This window comes from Manis javanica, chromosome 6, assembly GCF_040802235.1.
Source record: "Manis javanica isolate MJ-LG chromosome 6, MJ_LKY, whole genome shotgun sequence".
NCBI classification, from domain to species: domain Eukaryota; kingdom Metazoa; phylum Chordata; class Mammalia; order Pholidota; family Manidae; genus Manis; species Manis javanica.
Window position 1 is genome coordinate 123,884,944 of NC_133161.1, and position 19,630 is coordinate 123,904,573.

Consider the following 19,630-nt stretch of genomic DNA (forward strand, 5'->3'; position numbering starts at 1 on the left):
TTTGTGTCTTTTTCTGAGTTCTAAAAACACCATACCAACATTAAAACAATCTTTTCCACACAGACCTTGAACTGTCACTATCATATACACAGATAAACAGAATTATAACAATGCTATCTGAATCTCTTCCCTTATGCTGGTCACCTCTTGACTGTGTCTTTGTTATTACAAATTTATCAGACTCCTCTGTTTTTTCCTCCTATTTACTGGAGCCACACAATTTTAATATTCCAAAACACTAATTCCAGAAAATATATATTCTGCTTACCCTAATGGTCAAACTAACACCTATGTGCAAGAAATATTTACATGTATAGTAGGACTTGCAACCACCTGAGTATAAAGGACTCATGGCATAGATGAGCTTGTAATAACACTAGGAAACACAGACTTAGGGCTTAATAGAATGATGGCGTTTTACTCTCATCTTTTTAATAACTCTCCTCTGTATTTATGCTTCTTGTTTTGATTGACTAGAACTTCAGGTCAGTTATCTCAGGAATAATTCAGAATTCTTATTCTGTTACTATCCTTATGGTAAAATTTCCGTGTTTAACTATTAAGTGTGATAAGGGTTTAAAGTAGAAAACATTTAATCACTTAAATAAATGATCTTATCTTTGTTCAGTAAAATAATCGTTCCCTTTTTAGGAGTGGTATTATTAATTTATTAAATGCCAAATATGTTTTCTTAATTATCTGTGATGTGAGAGGATCATAAATGCATTTATTTTGAAGTTTATGTATGATTTTGAGGTAAAATACTGAAAAAAAATGGCTACAATAATGTGCTTCATCACTGTGTGCATGGCCATTTCTATGTGACTTTAGAGCTAGTCACAGCAGGAAGAAGAGTTTAGTTTTAATTCTTCATCACTTAAATCTAGGCTTAACCATGTGCTTTAGCCAATGGGACATTAAAAAATAGGGTCCAAGCAAAGAGTAGGAAAGTTCTTGCATTTGGATTTTGCTATCTTGTTAGAAACCCTAAAACACCACTTATCCTTTAGGAGGTGGCCTAAGCAAGCCTCCTAAAGGATGAGACTGTATGAATAGAGGTCTCAGCTGTTCTTGCTAACCTGGCTTCCTGGCCGCCCCAGCTAAAATCACAGACTCGTGAATGATGTCATGCTAGATCTTCAACCACTAGGCAAGACCAGAAGAACTACATAGACACCTGTAGAATCATAAAGTTCATCCATTAGAATCTTTTCTTATTTTTTTTTGTTTTAAGCCACTGAACTTTGAGGTAGTTCAGCACACAGCAAAAGTTAATTTATACAGGTATTTTATAATTTTTTAAATTAAATCTTCATTTTTTCCTTGGGATTTTATTTTGTTTTGTTTTTCTATGCTGGAATTTTTAGTTCCATTTTAATAATTATGTTATTATGCTGTACTAATTCACTTTCAATTTTATTATCTCTTCTCCAAATATCAGTTTGAACCTGCATGGATAATCCTAAGGTTTAAGCTCATTTTAATGACCTGGATCTCTATATAAAGTTTTCCTTTCACCAAATTTGTCCAGTTTTGAAGAGAAAGATATAATACTTATGGAAGGGACAGTCTGTCATATTTTCATCTATTCATTAGCATTAGTTTTATTTATTAGATCATTCAATGCTTTCTATATTTTAACAACTTATTGTTAATTCCACATCCATCCATCCACATCCCCTTTGGGTGGTTTTAACTCTTTCTGGTGGCAGGAAGAGTTGACGAAAGCCATCAAACTAACATGCTTCCACATTTATTAGGAAATCAAGTTAAATTATTAAAAAAGATCTCTAATAGAGAGTGAGCTTGACTTTCCAGTTGGAGGGCTTCTTCCCACAAAGCATACTTGGCCAGCTGGCAGAGTCCATGAATCAGAAAGCGTTCTCCAAAACCCTTCTTTTTCCTGACTTGGCAGGATTCTTGCTAAAACTGGGCTTGACAGGCTGAGAATGGTGGACAAAGTAAGGGCAAAGCCTCCCTGAGTAGAGGGGTCTGACTAAGTTTGATCAAATAAGGAATCCTTGTCATTATGACAGTAAAGTTACAAGAGACCCTCTAATTGGGGAAGTTGGCAGTAATGGCTATAAATCTATCTTTCTATTTCTACAAATTAAACTTTATACATTTTCCTTCTTTGGTATAGTTGCTTTCTCTTTTGATCAACATTACCCACATTTCTTTGGGAATTTCTGTCAATTTATCTAATTAAAATCTTGGAGTTTGTATTAGTTATCTATTAATGTGTAAAAAATTATCCCAAACTTACCAATTTAAAACAACAAACATTTATTTCCCCGTAATTTCTGTGGGTTAGGTATTAGGATGTGGTTTAGCTGACGCCTCCTGGCAGGGCCTCACACAGGAGTCTAAGCAAGATGTCAGTGGAGCTAGTCATCTCTCAACTGGGGTACAGTCCATTTCCAAAATCACTCACATGACTGTACACAGGCATCAGGTCCTACTGGCTGTTAGCGAGGAACCTTTCCCAGTTCCTTGCTGTGTGGTCCTTTCCATAGGCCATTAGCCTGGAAGCTTTCTTTCCCTGAGAAAGCAGTCAAGAGAAAGAAAATGAGATGACATTCAAAGCAAAAACCCACTCTCTTTTTAACCCAGTATCCACTGTGACAACCCATTCCTTTTCCATATCTTCATTAGAAACACATTACTGCGCCCAGGACACACAATACAGATTAAAATATCTGTTTTGTTATTCTGTTGTTACATAATCAATGACCCTGAAATTTACTAGCATACAGGTATGGTGTCACAGTTGCTATGGATCTGGAATCCAGGGAGAGCTTGGTTTGGTATATCTGCCCAAAGTTGCCTCATAAAAGTGCGATCAATTTGTTGCCAGGCTCTGTTGTTTCATTTGAAAGATTGACTGGGAGAGGATGACTCTTTAAGGTGACTCACAAGGCCTTTGGCATGCTTCCGTTCTTTTCTGGGCTATCTACCAGAGGCCCTGGAATCTTGCTTGCTGTTGATCAGAGGCCTCCCTCAGCCCTTTGCCATATTAACCTCTCCACGGGGCGCTCACAAATGGCATCTTACTCCTTTAGAGCAGGCAAGAGAAAGAGCAAGAATGTGTGAACACGATGAAAAGTCACTATCTTTTATTTTAATCTAATCGTGGAAATGGCACTCCATCATATTGCCACATTTATTCACTCAAAGCAAGTTGGTAGGTCCAGTCATATTCACAGGGAGGATATTATTAATCAAGGGCATAGAAACCAGGAATCTGAGATCCTGAGGGGCTCTTTTAGAGGATGGCTGCCCGTGTGCTATTATCTTACTTAGATGAACATCTTTATTTAAAATATTCTTTATTTTGCAATATTTGCTGCAATTATCTCCCACAATTTAAGTTGTCATTTTACGTTATCATATGCAAATGTTAATTATTTATTATTTTATCCCTTATTTTCCCCCTACAGTGACTTCCACTGTCTTTAAACTTCCAAAAGCACCTGAAAAATATGATGAAATTCCACTTTATTTTCCCTGTTTTCTCATTTTTGTCTTTTTGTAATTATCTTCATTTATGTTTGTAGTTAGCTATATTTAAATTTTGGAGAGTATGCATCTGAACTATAAGTCACATTTTTTTTTTCCAGCCAGTCAACCCAATCTCTGCTATTTTTTTGTGAAATAAATTTTCCATCACCTAATAATCTGTGCATTTTCTCTTGTCATAAATTCAGTATCTTACATATCAGACTATTTCTTTTACTTTTTTATGTTTTAAACAGTGATATCTGCTGAATATATATATATTCAGATTCTTCTCTATTTAGGGGTGTAAGACAATTGTCCTAGAACTATATCTTACTAATTTTGGAAATAATGACATGAGTGGCCTATTTTCAGTGTATACTTATAATATCAGAGGTTTACATTTCCTTAGGAGGAGTTTAACTGAGTGTCCTGTTACCCCTAATAAATGCTGCTATGTATATATGGAAGAAAATATTTGGAATTCCTGAAAACAATTCTACAGGTAACAGTTGAGATTCAGAGCTTGGAGGGAGGGAGAGAGAAGAGAGAAAAACAGTAGATAAATGGAAATTGTGTGGTTTCATTCTGTTATCTTTCTCCCACTGTCTCCAAGTAATTAAGTCTAATACATTTTTTAAATTAACTTTAAAGTAATTTTTAAAATATTTATTAACTAATTAATTAATTAAATATTTTTTATCAGTTGTTGTTTTGTTTGTATAGGGAAAACCAGAGAGGTAGCTTAGTTTCATGTTGAGAGAATATGGCAAGAAATAAAATAGAAGGCTGGAAAACTATGACTTCATAAACAAAAAAATAGGACAAAAGAAAATAAGCCAGTGTAAATTAGCACAATTAGTGGGAGTTATTTAGGACTTTCACAGACTGTAGAATCCTACTTTGATCTATAAGAATCAGTGTGATGGCCATATTATATCTGGCAACATATATAAAGTACATATCTTATTTTCATGTGGTGTATTATAAAATTCTAATAGCAATTGCATTTACCTAGACATGTCATTCTTGGTCCAGTCAAATCAACACATTAAAGAAACCATTAAAGGAGTGGAGCCAAGATGGCGGCATATAACAAAGACAACTCTTCCTAGAATAAAGACCAGAGGACATAGGACAACATCCAGACCACATCCACAACTGCAAGAACCAAGCACCTCACAAAAGGGGTAAGATACAAACCTGGCCCGGTGGGACCTGAGCGCCCCTCCCCCCAGCTCCTGGCAGGAGGAGAGTAGTCAAAGTGAGAGGGAGAAGGAGCCAAGGACTGCTGAACACCCAGCCCCAGCCATCCGGACCAGAGCACAGACACAGTGCATGCGTGGGGCACTGGATACTAGGGAAACAGGGAAGCAAGAATGGTGAGGGGGTACCGGAGGCCAGTGGCAGAGGACAAAAGAAAAGTGAGTGGCCATTTTTTTTTGTTGTTGTTTTACTGTTGTGGTGAGTGCTTTTTGGAAGTCTTAAAGGGACAAGGACAACAGTACTAGGGAAAAAGGGTAGCAAGACCAGCGAGCAGGTGCCTGAGGCTGGTGCCGGAGAATTAAAAAAAACGAGCATCCATTTTTTTTTTTTGTGGTCATTTTGTTTTGGCAGGTGCTTTTTGGAAGTCTTAAAGGGGCAGGGCAGGACACTTAGTCCAGAGGTAGGGAACCCGGGGATCTCTGGGCACTCTAATCCCCTGGGCTGTAGGGAACACGGAGGCCCCTTATGGAGATAAATAGCCTCCCAGCCACTCCCCCTCCACCACGAATCCACCACTTTGGAGCAGCAGCAGGAGCCAGGCCATGCCCACAGCAACAGTGGAGATAAACTCCATAGCAGCCGGACAGGAAGTAGAAACCCTGTCTGTGCGCAGCTACCCAGCACAAGCCACTAGAGGTAGCTGTTCTCCCAGGAGAGGGAGGCCACAAACCAACAAGAAGGGAAGTTCTTCCAGCCGTCACTCGTCCCAGCTCTGCAAACTATTCCTATCACCATGAAAAGACAAAATTACAGGCAAACCAAGATCACAGAGACACCAGAGAAGGAGACAGTCCTAACCAGTCTCCCTGACAAAGAATTCAAAATAAAAACCATAAACATGCTGACAGAGATGTAGAGAAATATGCAAGAGAAATAGGATGAAGTCCAGAGGGAGATCACAGATGCCAGAAAGGAGATTACAGAAATGAAACAAACTCTGAAAGGATTTATAAGCAGAATGGATAAGATGCAAGACGCCATTGATGGAATTGAAATCAAAGAACAGGAACGCATAGAAGGTGACATAGAGAGAGATAAAAGGATCTACAGGAATGAAACAATATTAAAAGAACTGTGTGACCAATCCAAAAGGAACAATATCTGTATTATAGGGTTACCAGAAGAAGAAGAGAGAGGAAAAGGGATGGAAAGTATCTTGGAAGAAATAATTGCTGAAAACTTCCCCAAACGGGGGGAGGAAATAATCGAACAGACCACGGAAATACACAGAACCCCCAAAAGAAAGAACGCAAGGAAGACAACACCAAGACATATAATAATTAAAATGGCAAAGATCAAGGACAAGGAAAGAGTTTTAAAGGCAGCTAGAGAGAAAAAGGTCACCTATAAAGGAAAACCCATCAGGCTAACATCAGACTTCTCAACAGAAACCCTACAGGTGAGAAGAGAATGGCATGACATATTTAATGCAATGAAATAGAAGGGCCTTGAAACAAGGGTACTGTATCCAGCACGACTATCATTTAAATATGATGGTGGGAATAAACAATTCCCAGACAAGCAAAAGCTGAGGGAATTTGCTTCCCACAAACCACCTCTGCAGGGCATCGTGCAGGGACTGCTCTAGATGGGAGAACTCCTAGAAAGAGCACAGAACAAAACACCCAACATATGAAGAATGGAGGAGGAGGAATAAGAAGGGAGAGAGGAAAAGAATCTCCAGACAGTGTATATAACAGCTCAATAAGCAAGCTAAGTTAGGCAGTAAGATACTAAAGAGGCTAACCTTGAAAGTTTGGTAACCACGAATTTAAAGCCTGCAATGGCAGTAAGTACATATCTCTCAATAGTCACCCTAAATGTAAATGGACTTAATGCACCAATCAAAAGGCACACAGTAATATAATGGATTAAAAAGCAAGACCCGAATAGGGAGCCAGGATGGCGGCATGAGTAGAACAGTGGAAATCTCCTCCCAAAAACACATAGAGCTATGAAAATATAACAAAGAAAAATCTTCCTAAAATAGAGATCACAGGACACAGGACAACATCCAGACCACATCCACACCTGCAAGAACACAGTGCCTTGCGAAGGGGGTAAGATACAAGCCCCGGCCCGGCGGGACCCAAGCGCCCCTCCCCCCGGCTCCAGGCAGGTGGACAGAAACCGCAGCGGTTTTGTTTTTTTTGGCAAGTGCTTTTTGGAAGCCTTAAAGAGACATGGCCCCCGTTGCTAGGGAGGCAGGGTGGCGGGACCGGTGAGTGGGTGCCTGGGACCGGCACCTGAGGACAAAGAATATCCCACATCTTTCCCTGCAGGACCGGTGTGCGGGTGCCTGAGACCGGCAACTGAGGACGGAGGAAATCGCGCGTTTTTCCCCTTTTTTTTTCTCTTATTGGCGAGTGCTTTTTGGAAGCCTTAAAGGGACAGGTACCCTGGTGCTAGGGAGGCAGGGCGGTGGGACTGGTGAGCAGGTGCCTGGGACCGGTGCCTGAGGACAAAGAATATCCCGCGTTTTTCCCTGCGGGACCGGTGGGCAGGTGCCTGAGACCGGCACCTGAGGACGGAGGAAATCGTGCATTTTTCCCCTTTTTTTTCTCTTTTTGGCGAGTGCTTTTTGGAAGCCTTAAAGGGACAGGGACCCCAGTGCTAGGGAGGCAGGGCAGTGGGACTGGTGAGTGGGTGCCTGGGACCAGCGCCAGAGGACAAAGAATATCGGGCGTTTTTCCCTGCGGGACCGGTGGGTGGGTGCTTTTTGGAAGCCTTGAAGGGACAGGGACCCTGGTGCTAGGGAGACAGGGCAGCAGGACAAGTGAGCGGGTGCCTGGGACCGGTGCCTGAGGACAAAAAAAAAAAAAAATTGCGTATTTTTTCCATTTTTTTTTTTTTTTTTTTTCTGTTCCCTCTCTCATTGTTGCTGTTGTTGTTTTGGTTTGGAGAGTGCTTTTTGGAAGTCTTAAAGGGGCAGGACAGGTCACTTAGACCAGAGGCAGGGAATCTGGGGATCTCTGGGCACTCTAACCCCCTGGGCAGCAGGGAGCACAGAGGCCCCTTATGGAGATAAATAGCCTCCCGGCCGCTCCCCCTCCAACGGGGCTCCACCATTTTGGAGGAGCAGCCCCAGCGAGGCCACGCCCACAGCAACAGCGGAGATAAACCCCATAGCAACTGGGCAGGAAGCAGAAGCCCTGTCTGCACACAGCTGCCCAGCACAAGCCACTAGATGTTGCTATTCTCCCAGGAGAGGAAGGCCACAAACCAACAAGAAGGAAAGCTCTCCCAGCTGTCACTTGTACCAGCTCTGCAAACTATCTCTATCACCATGAAAAGGAAAAACTACAGGCAGACAAAGATCACAGAGACAACACCTGAGAAGGAGACAGACCTAACCAGTCCTCCTGAAAAAGAATTCAAAATAAAAATCATGAACATGCTGACAGAGATGCAGAGAAAAATGCAAGAGCAATGGGATGAGATGCAGAGAAAAATGCAAGAGCAGTGGGATGAAGTCCGGAAGGAGATCACAGATGTCAGGAAGGAGATGACAGAAGTGAAACAATCCCTGGAAGGATTTATAAGCAGAATGGATAAGATGCAAGAGGCCATTGAAGGAATAGAAGCCAGAGAACAGGAATATATAGAGGATGACATAGAGAGAGATAAAAGGATCTCCAGGAATGAAACAACACTAAGAGAACTATGTGACCAAACCAAAAGGAATAATATTCGTATTATAGGGATACCAGAAGAAGAAGAATAAGGAAAGGGGATAGAAAGTCTCCTTGAAGAAATAATTGCTGAAAACTTCCCCAAACTGGGGGAGGAAATAATCAAACAGACCATGGAATTACACAGAACCCCCAATAGAAAGGATCCAAGGAGGACAACACCAAGACACATAGTAATTAAAATGGCAAGGATCAAGGACAAGGAAAGAGTTTTAAAGGCAGCTAGAGAGAAAAAGGTCACCTATAAAGGAAAACCCATCAGGCTAACATCAGACTTCTCAACAGAAACCCTACAGGCCAGAAGAGAATGCCATGATATACTTAATGCAATGACACAGAAGGGCCTTGAACCAAGGATACTGTATCCAGCACGACTATCATTTAAATATGATGGCAGGATTAAACAATTCCAAGACAAGCAAAAGCTGAGGGAATTTGCTTCCCACAAACCACCTATACAGGGCATCCTACAGGGACTGCTCTACATGGGAGCACCCCTAAAAAGAGCACAGAACAAAACACCCAACATATGAAAAAGGGAGGAGGAGGAATAAGAAGGGAGAGAAGAAAAGAATCTCCAGACAGTGTATATAACAGCTCAATAAGCGAGCTAAGTTAGGCAGTAAGATACTAAAGAAGCTAACATTGACCCTTTGGTAACCACGACTCTAAAGCCTGCAATGGCAATAAGTATATATCTCTCAATAGTCACCCTAAATGTAAATGGACTTAATGCACCAATCAAAAGACATAGAGTAATAGAATGGATAAAAAAGCAAGACCCATCTATATGCTGCTTACAAGAAACTCACCTTAAACCCAAAGATAAGCATAGACTAAAAGTCAAGGGATGGAGAAACATATTTCAGGCAAACAACAGTGAGAAGAAAGCAGGAGTTGCAGTACTAATATCAGACAAAATAGACTTCAAAACACAGAAAGTAACAAGAGATAAAGAAGGATGCTACATAATGATAAAGGGCTCAGTCCAACAAGAGGATATAATCATTCTAAACATATATGCACCCAATACAGGAGCACCAGCATATGTGAAGCAAATACTAACAGAACTAAAGAGGGAAATAGACTGCAATGCATTCATTGTAGGAGACTTCAACACAGCACTCACCCCAAAGGATAGATCCACTGGGCAGAAAATAAGTAAGGACACACAGGCACTGAACAACACACAAGAACAGATGGACCTAATAGACATCTATAGAACTCTACATCCAAAAGCGACAGGATATACATTCTTCTCAAGTGCACATGGAACATTCTCCAGAATAGACCACATACTAGCTCACAAAAAGAGCCTCAGTAAATTCCAAAATATTTCAATTTTACCAACCAATTTTTCAAACCACAAAGGTATAAAAGTAGAAATAAATTCTACAAAGAAAACAAAAAGGCTCACAAACACATGGAGGCTTAACAACATCCTACTAAATAATCAATGGATCAATGAACAAATCAAAATAGAGATCAAGGAATATATAGAAACAAATGACAACAACACTAAGCCCCAACTTCTGTGGGACGCAGCGAAAGCAGTCTTAAGAGGAAAGTATATAGCAATCCAGGCACACTTGAAGAAGGAAGAACAATCCCAAATGAATAGTCTAACATCACAATTATCAAAACTGGAAAAAGAAGAACAAATGAGGCCTAATGTCAGCAGAATGAGGGATATAATAAAGTTCAGAGAAGAAATGAACAAAATTGAGAAGAATAAAACAATAGCAAAAATCAACGAAACCAAGAGCTGGTTCTTCGAGAAAATAAACAAAATAGATAAGCCTCTAGCCCAACTTATTAAGAGAAAAAGAGAATCAACACAAATCAACATAATCACAAATGAGAATGGAAAAATCACGACAAACTCCACAGAAATACAAAGAATTATTAAAGACTACTATGAAAACCTATATGCCAACAAGCTGGAAAACCTAGAAGAAATGGACAACTTCCTAGAAAAATACAACCTCCTAAGACTGACCAAGAAAGAAACACAAAAGTTAAACAAACCAATTACGAGCAAAGAAATTGAAACAGTAATAAAAAAACTACCCAAGAACAAAACCCCGGGGCCGGATGGATTTACCTCGGAATGTTATCAGGCACACAGAGATGACATAATACCCATTCTCCTTAAAGTGTTCCACAAAATAGAAGAAGAGGGAATACTCCCAAACTCATTCTATGAAGCCAACATCACCCTAATATCAAAACCAGGCAAAGACCCCACTACAAAAGAGTATTACAGACCAATATCCCTGATGAATGTAGATGCAAAAATACTCAATAAAATATTAGCAAACAGAATTCAACAGTATATCAAAAGGATCATACACCATGACTAAGTGGGGTCCATCCCAGGGATGCAAAGATGGTACAACATTCGAAAATCCATCAACATCATCCACCACATCAACAAAAAGAGCGACAAAAACCACATGATCATCCCCATAGATGCTGAAAAAGCATTTGACAAAATTCAACATCCTTTCATGATAAAAACTCTCAGCAAAATGGGAATAGAGGGCAAGTACCTCAACATAATAAAGGCCATATATGATAAACCTACAGCCAGCATTATACTGAACAGCGAGAAGCTGAAAGCATTTCCTCTGAGATCGGGATCAAGACAGGGATGCCCACTCTCCCCACTGTTATTTAACATAGTACTGGAGGTCCTAGCCACAGCAATCAGACAAAACAAAGAAATACAAGGAATCCAGATTCGTAAAGAAGAAGTTAAACTGTCACTATTTGCAGATGATATGATACTGTACATATAAAACCCTAAAAACTCCACTCCAAAACTACTAGAACTGATATCGGAATACAGCAAAGTTGCAGGATACAAAATTAACACACAGAAATCGGTAGCTTTCCTATACACTAACAATGAACCAATAGAAAGAGAAATCAGGAAAACAATTCCATTCACCATTGCATCAAAAAGAATAAAATACCTAGGAATAAACCTAACCAAAGAAGTGAAAGACTTATACTCTGAAAACTACAAGTCACTCTTAAGAGAAATTAAAGGGGACACTAATAAATGGAAACTCATCCCATGCTCATGGCTAGGAAGAATTAATATCATCAAAATGGCTGTCCTGCCCAAAGCAATATACAGATTTGATGCAATCCCTCTCAAATTACCAGCACCATTCTTCAATGAATTGGAACAAATAATTCAAAAATTCATATGGAAACACCAAAGACCCCGAATAGCCAAAGCAATCCTGAAAAAGAACAATAAAGTAGGGGGGATCTCACTCCCCAACTTCAAGCTCTACTACAAAGCCATATTAATCAAGACAATTTGGTACTGGCACAAGAACCGAGCCACAGACCAGTGGAACAGATTAGAGACTCCAGAAATTAACCCAAACATACATAGTCAATTAATATTTGATAAAGGAGCCATGGACATACAATGGCAAAATGACAGTCTCTTCAACAGATGGTGCTGGCAAAACTGGACAGCTACATGTAGGAGAATGAAACTGGACCATTGTCTAACCCCATATACAAAGGTAAACTCAAAATGGATCAAAGACCTAAATATAAGTCATGAAACCATTAAACTCTTGGAAAAAAACATAGGCAAAAACCTCTAAGACATAAACATGAGTGACCTCTTCTTGAACATATCTCCCTGGGCAAGGAAAACAACAGCAAAAATGAGCAAGTGGGACTACATTAAGCTGAAAAGCTTCTGTACAGCGAAAGACACCATCAAGAGAACAAAATGGTGTCCTACAGTATGGGAGAATATATTTGAAAATGACAGATCCAATAAAGGCTTAACGTCCAGAATATATAAAGAGCTCACACGCCTGAACAAACAAAAAACAAATAACCCAATTAAAAAATGGGCAGAGGAACTGAACAGACAGTTCTCTAAAAAAGAAATACAGATGGCCAACATACACATGAAAAGATGCTCCACATCACTAATTATCAGAGAAATGCAAATTAAAACTACAATGAGGTATCACCTCACCAGTAAGGTATCACCAGTAAGGATAACTGCCATCCAAAAGACAAACAACAACAAATGTTGGCGAGGCTGTGGAGAAAGGGGAACCCTCCTACACTGCTGGTGGGAATGTAAATTAGTTCAACCATTGTGGAGAGCAGTATGGAGGTTCATCAAAATGCTCAAAACAGACCTACCATATGACCCAGGAATTCCACTTCTAGGAATTTACCCTAAGAATGCAGCAATCAAGTTTGAGAAAGACAGATGCACCCCTATGTTTATCGCAGCACTATTTACAATAGCCAAGAATCGGAAGCAACCTAAATGTCCAGAGGTAGATGAATGGATAAAGAAGATGTGGTACATATACACAATGGAATACTACTCACCCATAAGAAGTGGAAAAATCCAACCATTTGCAGCAACATGGATGGAGCTGGAAGCATTATGCTCAGTGAAATAAGCCAAGCAGAGAAAGATAAATACCAAATGATTTTACTCATCTGAGGAGTATAGGAACAAAGGAAAACCTGAAGGAACAAAACAGCAGTGGAATTACAGAACCCAAAAATGGACTAACAGGTACCAAAGGGAAAGGAACTGGGGAGGATGGGCAGGGAGGGATAAGGGGGGGGAAGAAGAATGTGGGTATTAAGATTAGCATGCATGGTGGGGAGGGAGAAAGGGGAGGGTGGGCTGCACAACACAGAGAGGTCAAGTAGTGACTCTACAACATTTTGCTAAGCTGATGGACAGTAACTGTAATGTGGTTGTTAGGGGGGACCTGATATAGTGGAGAGCATAGTAAACATAATATTCTTCATGTAAGTGTAGATTAAAAATTAAAAAAGAAAGAAAGAAAGAAAGAAGAAAAGAAAGAAAGAAAGAAAGAAAGAAAGAAAGAAAGAAAGAAAGAAAGAAAGAAAGAAAGAAAGAAAGAAAGAAAGAAAGAAAGAAAGAAAAAGAAAGAAAGAAAAGGGGGATTACTCCTTGATAGGATAAAACTATTGGTAAATCAAAGATCAATGCATGCTTTAAATATCCTTAATGTTGATCACTTAAATGGTGTCAGATGATCAGCTATGGAGGTACTGTTTTCTGATAAAATTCCTTTCTCTTAATAAAAAAAAAAAAAAAAGCAGTTACTGTGTGCTGACCTCCAATGAGTTCTGCACAGTGGTATAGAGGGCATGTCAAAGTATCAAGGCCTAGCTTGGATACCCAGTAAATGAACTAAGATACGATATGAGGAGGAGCTTCCGGCATCAGCACTCTCTGGGGGACTTGTGCCGGGGGATGATCATCAAAAAGCCTCCACAGGGATCTGGACGATGCTGCGGTTGTGGCTGCATCCAGTCCACCGTCTCCTGGACTTGCCATAGGAATGAGGAGGGAGATGTCTAGGCTGGCATGTGCATACAGTGAGACAACGAATTTGACCGGATCTGTACTGTTGGAACTCAACCAGGAGTTGGGAGGGGTGCAAGTTGTAGCACACCAAAATCTCATGACTATAGACTATCTACGGTTAAAAGAACATATGGGATGTGAACAGATCCCAGAAATGGGCTGCTTTAATTTGTCTGATTGTTCAAGTACACTTGGACAATATCCATCATATCATAGATAAATTTTCACAAATGCCTAGGGTGCCTAAATGGTTTTCTTGGCTTCACTGGAGATGGATGGTAATTATAGATTTGCTTTGTTTATGTCACCGTATTCCTATTATGTTAATATGTGTGTGCAAATTAGTTAGTAGTTTAAAACCTATACATACTTAAGGTACTCTACAAGAAGATATGTCAATGAAATAATCAATCCTCCCATGTTTCCTTCCATATGCTACCTCTATAGCTTTTCTTCTTCCTTCCTAATTACAACCCTTAAATAGAATTCGTGCCTCATATCGAATTTACCGAGTATCATAATTCCTCCAGGTGGTAAAGATACCTCGAGACAAGTGCTGGGCATAGAAGCCACAGGGCATAAATCTGCAAAGAAGTAAAAAGCTAACCTTTTCAAACAATATTGCTTCTCTCTCACTTACCAACTTTACATTTCCCTGTATGGCCCCGGAAGATGGCTGGTTAGCCAGTGACGGGTAAGATTCCTCAAGGGAGGAACAACCTAAGACAGGCACAGTCGCATGGGGGCCATCAGGTGAGAATTTGGGGATCAACAGAGGTGAGGCTCAGAACCTCACCCCCCCTGCTTTGAGAGAAATCTTATGCATCCATGGATGTTTTACTGCCCTTGTCTAGCCTGGATTAATACTTAGTCCATAGGCACACACCTGATCATCTACATTTGCCCTGTTACAGCACTAAACTATGTTTTCTACCTTTATCTTGCATCTACCTACCACTTCAGCATTTTATTAAAAATAAAAATAATAATAATAATAATAATAATAATAATAATAATAATAAAGGGAGAAATGTGGGATCCACATATAAATCAAGTACAAAAATCAAATGAATATTCATATTTGACCTGATTGTTTATGGGTCAAAATGCGTGATCAAAACCGAAAGTTTCTGTGATGAATGCCCTTGTACTGTTCACCATGTAAGAATTTATTCACTATGTAAGAATTCGTTCACCATGTAAGAACTTCTTCATTATGCTTCAGAAGATTGGAGACTGACAAGAATTAGGTTTGAGATGGATTAATGATTGTACATTGAGCATTGACTCCCCTATACTGAATTTTATTGTTGTTAACAACCAGTTGATCAATAAATATGAGAGATGCCTTCTCAAAAAAAAAATAAAATTATGTCAAGTTTGATACTTTTTGTACAAATTACTATAAGTGCAGTTTTGTTAAATTATATCTATGTAGAATGTTAAGTATCATCTTGCTTTTATCATTAAATCTAGGATAATGTTTATTTTGAAGTTAAAAAAAACAGAAACCATTAAATATCCTTATTAAATTATCACCACTAAAAATTTTCCAAATGAGGATATTTTCCAAATTTTTCTTTCTGCAAATATAAAATTATCATTGTAATATTCATAGGGATGCATTGAATCTATAGATTTCTTTGGGTAGTATGGACATTTTAACAGTAATAATCCGTGAACACATGATGTCTTTTCATTGTGTCTTTTTTAGTTTTGTCCATCAATGCTAAGTAGTTTTCAGTATATAAGTCTTCTAACTACTTGGTTATGTTTTTTTCCAAGAGTTTCTCCTTTTGTTACTGTTGCAAAGGGGATTATTTTTCTAATTTCCTTTCAAATAGTTTGTTGTTAGTATATAGAAATGCAAATAATTTTTGTATATTAATTTTATACCTTGAAACTTTACTGAATTCATTAATTAGTTCTAACAGTTTTTTTGTGGCATATTAAGGGTTTTCTGTATATATGATCATTATATCTACACACAGAGACAGTTTTACTTTTTTCAAATTTGTATTTTTTTTTCTATTTCAAGCCTAATTACTCTGGATGGGCTGTCCAACACTATGACTAATAGAACTGGCAAGAGTGTTTCCTTTCCTTATTCCTATTCTTAGTGGGAGGACTTCTAGTTTTTTACTGTTAGGCATGATGTTAGCTGTGGGCTTTTCACATGTATCTTTTATTGTGTTGAGGTAATTTACCTCTATGCACAATTTGTTGAGAGTTTTTGCTATGAATATATGTTGAATTTTGTTAAATGCTTTTTCTACATCTTTTGAAATGATCATGTGATTTTAATCTTTCATTCTATTAGAGCAGTGTAGTATACTAGTTATTTTTGTATGTTGAACCATCCTTGCTTCCCATAGATAAGTCCCATTTGATCATGGTGTATAATTCTTTTAATGTGTTGTTGAATTTGATTTCCTGGTATTTGTTGAAGATTTTTATATCTGTGTTAATCACAGGTATTTGTTATATAGTTTTCTTTTCTTGTAGTGTCTGTATCTGGTCTCAGGGTGATCCTGGCCTCATAAATGAGTTTGGAACTGTGCCCTCCACTTCAATTTTTTTGCATGTGTTTAAGAAGCCTTAGCACTGATTCTTTTTTAAATGTTTGAGAGAATTTACCAGTGTAGTCATCTTGTCCTGAGATTCTATTTATTTGAGGATTTTGATTAATGATTAATTCAATCCCTTACAATTCAGATCTATTCAAACCTTCTCTTTCCTCACAATTCAATCTTGGTACGTTGCATGTTTCTAGGAATTTATCCATTTATTTTTGGTTATCCAATTTATTGACATATAATTGTTCATAGTAGTTTCATATGATCTTTATTTCTGTTGCATCAGTTCTAATGTCTCTTCTTTCATTTCTGATACTATTTGTTTTCTTTTTCTTAGTCTAGCTAAAGATTTGCTACTCTTGTTCATATCAAAAAAATATTAGTAATTTCAAAGTTTTTCTTTCTAATTTTTTCTTTTTCTTAATTTCTGCCTAATCTGTATTATATATTTCCTTCTAGTAACTACGTTTTGCTTAATAATTATTCGTTTCTTGAAATGTAATATTAGATTAACATCTTATTTTTTAATATGTGTTTAACTCTAAACATCCCTCTTAGTATTGTTTTTACTGCATCCCATTTGTTTTATGTAGTGTTTTCATTTGTCCCAAGATATTTTCTAATTTTCCTTTTAATTTTTTCTTTGACCCATTAATCTCTCAAACATGTGTTGTTTTATTTCTACATGTTTATGGATTTTTATAGCTTTCCTCCTGTTATTGATTTCTAGTTTCATTCCATTGTGGTTGGAAATGATATTTGTTATGATTTCAATCTTCAAATTATTAATATTTGTTTGCAATGTAACATGTGATCTAGAGAATGTTCTTGAGAATGTTCTATGTGCACTTAAGAAGAGTGTATATTCTGCTGCTGTTGAGTTGAACATCCTGTATGTATCTGTTGGGTCTATTTGGTCTATGTGGTGTTGCTGAAGTCTGCTGTTTCTTAGTTGATTTCTGTGTGGTTATTCTATGCATTATAGAAAGTGGAGTATAAAAGTCTCCCACTATTATATAGCTATTTCTCTCTTAAATCTCTCTAAAATATATTAGAAGTCTAGTTTAAGCTGAAGTTAAGTAAAAAATTTACATTACATACAAATAATCTGTGCTTATCCTCTCCATGCTATCCTTTTTGATGCCACAATTTACATCTACTTATAATATGTATCCCCAGTAACAGATTTTTAGTTATAGTTATTTTTAATATTTTTGTTCTTTAACTTTTATAGTAGAATTAGAATTGATATACTCCCTGCTTTCAGTATATCAGTGTTTTGTATTTGTTTATATATTGATCAATGAGTTTGTATTTTCTTATACTATTGTGTTAGCTGTCTGGTTAGGATCATTTTGAATTAAAGAATTCCCTCAGTATTTCTTGTAAGGCAGGTAGAGTGGTGATAAATTAATTATCTTTTCTTTGTCAGAGAAAGTGTTTTTCTCTAATTCATTTTTGAAGAATATTTTGCTGAGTATAATACACTTGGTTTGCAGGTTTTTTTTTTCTTTCAGTGCCTTGAATATATCATCCCACTCCCTTTTGGCCTGCAAGGTTTCTGATGAAAAATTCACTACTGGTCATGTGAGTGTACCCTTGTTATTACCTTTACTCTTGCTGTTTCAAAAATCCTCTTTGTCTTTTGACAATTTGATTGTTAAATGTCTCACTAGAGATTTTTTCGTAGTTCAATTCCCCAATTTCTCACCTGATGGCCCCCCTGTGACTGTTCCTGTCTTAGGTTGTTTCTCCCTTGAGGAATCTTACCCATCTCTGGCTAACCAGTCATCTTTCAGGGCCATACAGGGAAATGTAAAGTTGGTAAGTGAGAGAGAAGCAATATTGTTTGAAAAGGTTAGCTTTTTACTTCTTTGCAGATTTATGCCCTGTGGCTTCTATGCCCAGCATTTGTCTTGAGGTATCTTTAACACTTGGAAGAATTATGATACTCGGTAACTTCAATATGAGGCATGAATTCTTCTAAAGGTTGTAATTAGGAAGGAAGAAGAAAAGCTTTAGAAGTAGTAGATGGAAGAAGACATGGGAAGATTTATTATTTCTTTGACTTATCTTCTTGTAGAGTAACATAAGCATGTATAGGTTTTAAACTACTAATTAAATTGCACACATACATTAACATAATAAGAATACAGCTACATAACCAAAGCAGACCTACAATTACCAGCCATATCCAGTGAAACCAAGAAAACCAGTTAGGCACCCTAGGGATTTATGAAAACTTATCAATGATATGATGGATATTGTCTAACTGAATTTGAATAGTTTGAGAAAAATCAGACAAAATAAAACAACACATTCCTGGGAAATGTTCACATCCCATATGTTCTTTTAACAGTAGATAGTCTATAGTTGCAAGATTTTGGAGCACTGCAACTTGCACTTCTCCTAATTCTTGTTTCAGTTGCAACAGTATAGATCCAGTCAAATTTGTTGTTTTACTGTATGCACAGGCCAGCTTAGATATCTCCTTCTTCATTCCAATGGCAAGTCCAGGAACTGGAGGGATGGTTGCAGCTACAACTGTAGCATTGCCAGGATCTTTGTTGAAGTTTTTTGATGATTATCTTCTGGAATGACTCTTCCAGAGAATGTTGACGTTGGAAGTTCTTCTTCATATCATATCTTAATTTGTTTTCTGGGTAGCCAAATTAGGTTTTGATCCTCTTTATAAACACAAACAAACCCTTTGCCCACACTCTGATATGCCCTTTATACCATTGTGAAGAACTTATTGGAGATCACCACACAGGAACTGCTTTTTTTTTTAAGAGAAAGGTATATTATCAGAAAAATATACTTCCATAGCTGATCATCTGACACCCTTTAAATGATCAAAATTAGGGATATTTAAAGCATGCATTAATCATTGATTTGCAGTTAGTTTTATCCTATCAGGCAGTAAACCCCCTTTTCTTTCTTTCTTTTGTTATCATTAATCTACAATTACATGAAGAATATTATGTTTACTAGGCTCTCCCCTATACCAGGTCACCCCACAAACCCCTTTACAGTCACTGTACATCAGCACAGCAAAATGTTGTAGAATCACTACTTGTCTTCTCTGTGTTGTACAGCCCTCCCCTTTCTCCCACAGCCCCATTATGCATGCTAATCATAATACCCCCTTTCTTCTCCCCCCCCCTTATCCCTCTCTATGCACCCATTCT